Source organism: Calidris pugnax, unplaced genomic scaffold (assembly GCF_001431845.1).
Source record: "Calidris pugnax isolate Ruff unplaced genomic scaffold, ASM143184v1 scaffold1292, whole genome shotgun sequence".
Classification (NCBI taxonomy): domain Eukaryota; kingdom Metazoa; phylum Chordata; class Aves; order Charadriiformes; family Scolopacidae; genus Calidris; species Calidris pugnax.
Window position 1 is genome coordinate 1,364 of NW_015091852.1, and position 4,022 is coordinate 5,385.

Genomic DNA, 4,022 nt, shown 5'->3' on the forward strand with positions numbered 1-4,022 from the left:
CAGCCCAGGGCTCACCCCAACACAGCAGCTCTGTCATCACCTCTGCACCATGGGACCAGCATGGCTCAGGCAGGGCCTGAGGGAAAGAGCAACTGGGGAACCCTGGGGTGAGGAGATGGGCTGAGGTCCATCATGGGACCTTGCAGAGAACCATTTTGGCTGGAAACTGGGACTGGCAGGATGGAAATGTCTCTGTCAGCAGAAATAGCTCCCAAGGACCGTGGGCTCTCCCAGCCCCACAGCCCGACCCCGAACCCGCTGTCCCCGAGACATGCCCCTTCCCCACCACCACGTCTTTGTGCTCTGGTTTCCTCCAGTGCCCCTAAGGGCGACACTCCAGCACCCGGGCAGGCAAACACAGCTCTGGCTCCAAGGCTTTTAATAAGAACCAGTGTGGGGGCAGGGGGTGAAAAGAGGGGAATAGAAATGGAGGAAGCCCCTGGCAGTTTGTGCTGCCCCTGGGAAAAGGGAGAGGGTTCCCTGGTGCTCAGGGCTCTCCCAGCTGCACAGACCTCTCCTCCCTCCTGGCTGCACCCAGCTGCTCTGCAGGGACGGGCTCTCCTGGCCCGGGGCTGGGGGACTCTGGTGCTCTGAGCTCCGCTGTCACAGCCTCGGTGTCCTCAGGGAGATGTGCCAGAGACACCTCTGCAGCATCGTCATAGCCCGTGCTCTCTGGGGACAGGGACCAGCCATCCCCCTTAGCTCCGGGGGCCCCAGCACTTCTCCGGGAGAGCAGCTTTGCCCCAGAGAGCAGCAAGGCAGGCCATTGCACGCTCAGCCCATGGGGTGCCCCTCCTGCTCTGTGCATCACCTTCCTCCCTTCTCCTCACCACTCCTGAGAGACTCAGCTCCCTCTCCCACCCACGGTGCCCCCCAGGAACTCTCCTGGGGCAGGTTCCCCCATCCCAGCAGCTTGGGCTCTCAGGGTGGCAGGGATTCATCCAGCACCAGGGGTGGCACCCCAGGAACCGGCAGCTCGCTCTTTCCCTCTCACCTCCAGCTGCATCCCTGGGCCCTGCTCCTTCCTCTGGCACCCTGGGCATTTCCCAGGCTTCCTGACTGGGGGCAGGATCCTGCCCATGGTCAGAAACCTCCCTGGCATCATCATAGCCATCTGCTGGGTCACCTCCGGGCAGGACAGGGAGGTCTGAAAGGAGAGGGGAGCTGGTGACAGGGAGCAGATGCGTTCTGCAGAGCAGAGTATGGGAGGATGTGCAGGGACGTGGGGCTCAGACATTGGTGTTGGCAGCCCCACAGGAGATCCCACATGTCCTCCCCAGCTCTGACGCTGACACCCAGTGACGCTGCTGTCCATCACATCCACCCCTTCCTGCCCCTCTCCCTGTACCTGGTGCTGACCCTGCACCCTCCTCTTCCTCCTCGCTGTCCCCGGGGTAGGACTGCAGCTTGGTCAGGGACCCCTCGGAATAGGAGCCTGGAGAGAGGCCCAGCGGGTGTTACAGGAGTGCGCTCGGCTGACCCAGCTTGTGCTCAGCGCTGCTGGGGACGGGGGACCCACAGAGCCAGGGCTGCATGGGGACGAGGGCTCAGGACTCCCCCTGCTCCCCTGGGACAAACCCCATCTCCAAGGGCCTCCCACAGCTGCCCTGGCACAGACCCTGCCCTCACCCCTCAGGGGTCCCCCTGAGTGCAGGGGCCAGCAGAGAGAGGACAATCCCAGCCCTGTGTGGCCCAGCAAGTCCCCACCTGGGACGGGTAGAGCTGGGGCAAAGAAAGCTTCTCTCCTGGGCCCAGGGACCGGCTGCTCCTCCCACACACCCCACACCCCCAGCATCACATGGACCATTGGTCAGGGGGATGCAGGGACCAACCCTGGGTTAAAACAAGGGCAAAGAGCACTGTAGATGTGTCCTCCATGAGGGACACACACCAACCTGGGCCGCTGAACCTTGCCTGCTTCTCCCACGCTGGGCTGTAATCGATCTCCTCGTACACGGCCTCCAGGAAGGGCTCCTGAGCTCTCTCAGAGCCTGCGGACAGAGGCAGGGCTGGCCCAGGGCTGGTCAGAGAGAGGATGGGATCCCCCAGAGAGCTGACACTCCTGTCCCCCCAGCTCTGCCTGTCCCACTCCCTCACACCCCACGGCACCCCTGCCCTTGCCAGGAGGCATCTTCCCCTGGGAAGGGACCCACCTCTGCGCCCAGCCCTGGCGCTTCGCACTTGCCTGGCCAGGAGGGCCAGGAGCAGGCAGAGCAGGGCTCCCAGGATGATGCAGATGATGACGGGCAAGGAGAGTCTCCAGCTGCCAGTTGGATTGTTACAGGTGGGATCTGCATGGGAGGGACACAGACAGGGCAGCAGCAGGCCTGGGAGAGGTGGGGGGCCGGGACACCCCGGCCTGATCCCTATTTCATTCAGGCATTCAGGAGATGGGTGATGGGAAGATACCCATCAAACAGGATATCTTTGGGTCTTACGCTGAGAAGCCGACCCCACTCTGCAGCTCACCCCCCAGTTCTGCTCTTGGGGTCCCCAGGCAGCCCCTGTGAGTGTGGGACTGGGCTCTGTGGACTCTCTGTGGGGCTTGGAAAGGGCTGTCTCTTGCCCATCCCACTCTGGGAGGGTAAAAGAGCCCGACCTGATGGTGGCCTGAGGGTCTGAGCCCCTAACCCAGTGGACAAAATACACTCTCCCCTTGTTTTGTCCTCTACCCTCCCACCGCAGAGAAGTCCATCTGAGCAGGCAAAGGGCTCCCGATCACTCCTGGGGAAGCCTTGCCCTGACACAGGGTCCCTGCTTTGGGAGCATGGAAGCAGAAAACAGAGTTCATCAAGTGTTCTCCCAGCAGTCACCCGAGCATCTGACAGCAGCGTCGTTCCCAGGGGAGCACGGCGAGGCCCCCAGGGCACTCACTGGGCACTGCCCCAGGTGTTCCTCAGTCCCCTCACAGTGGAACGAGTCTCTCCAGACAGGGCCAGTTCATCTTCCAAAATGCCCTCCCCTGGGATAGGACTTGGTAAACCTGCACTTGAGGTGACAGCAGAAAATGTGGGCGTCCAAGAGATCCCAGCGGGAGGCACAGAGGGTGCCCCAGGCATGGAGGGAGGGCTGAGCAGTGGGGGGTTCCCACTGGGCTTTCCTCAGGGACCGGGGATCCAGCAGGGACCGTCCCAGCTCAGCAGTGGGACCAGCCACACCAGCCCTTCTCCAGTAACCCCTTGTTTCCCTGAGGGCACAGCCAGGTCCCTTCCCCCATCCCAGTCGTAAAGGTGGGGAAGGGGCTGGCACTGTACCTGAACACACCACTCCAGCGTCCAGACTGTGATCACAGAATTGTAGATTCCATTCTGTGTTTGTGCAGTCAGACAGGGCTGACTCGTTGCCATGACACTGAACACCAGCCATCCAAATGGGGCCAGATCCTCGCCCAAAGTGTGCATTTGGAAAACCTTCAAGAGCAGACCCGCAGCCCAGCTGCTTACAAACCACTGCAGCATCATTCATGTCCCACTCGACACCACACACGGTCCCCCACTGGCCCTGCCGTTTCACCTCCACTCTTCCAGCGCAGCGCCCACCGCCATCCTCCAGCTTCACCTCCGCAGCCCCTTCAAACACCAACATGGGACAGGTCAGGAGAGCACTGAGCCCCAGACTGCAGGTCTGGACGTTCCCCTGCCCAGGCTGAGTCACAGGCACCATGGTGGGAGCCCTCCACCCTACATGCTGTCCCTTGGTCAGTGTGGAGGGTCCCTCCTCTCCCCCACAGCCTGTGAAGGCTGGGGGTGCACAACTCCAAACCTACTGGGCAATTTTCCCTCCCAGAGACCTTGGAACCTCCTCCCACTCCAATGGCCCCCCTCCCATGATCTCCTACTCATCGTGTCCCCAGGCCCTGCACATGGCACCCCCTCTTCCCCACCACCCCTGAACAGCCCCTGTCCCCCTGTCCAACAGATTCCCCTGCATCCACGTGCCCTGGAACCACCCAAGATCACACCACCCAGAGCTCTTTTTGTGCCCTCAGGGATCTCAAGGATATGCCAACCCATGTCCCTTCC

At 62.1% G+C, this 4,022-nt stretch overlaps 1 long non-coding RNA gene across 1 annotated transcript; it reads right to left on the reverse strand.

The window, feature by feature from the left end:
- Positions 1-1,374: 1,374 nt before the first annotated feature.
- Positions 1,375-2,271, reverse strand: LOC106900110. The gene is made up of 3 exons (XR_001414111.1): positions 2,154-2,271; positions 1,896-1,991; positions 1,375-1,435 (listed from the first exon to the last, which is right to left on the reverse strand). It is a non-coding gene; the product is annotated as an uncharacterized LOC106900110 (long non-coding RNA).
- Between the last annotated feature and the right edge of the window lie 1,751 nt (positions 2,272-4,022).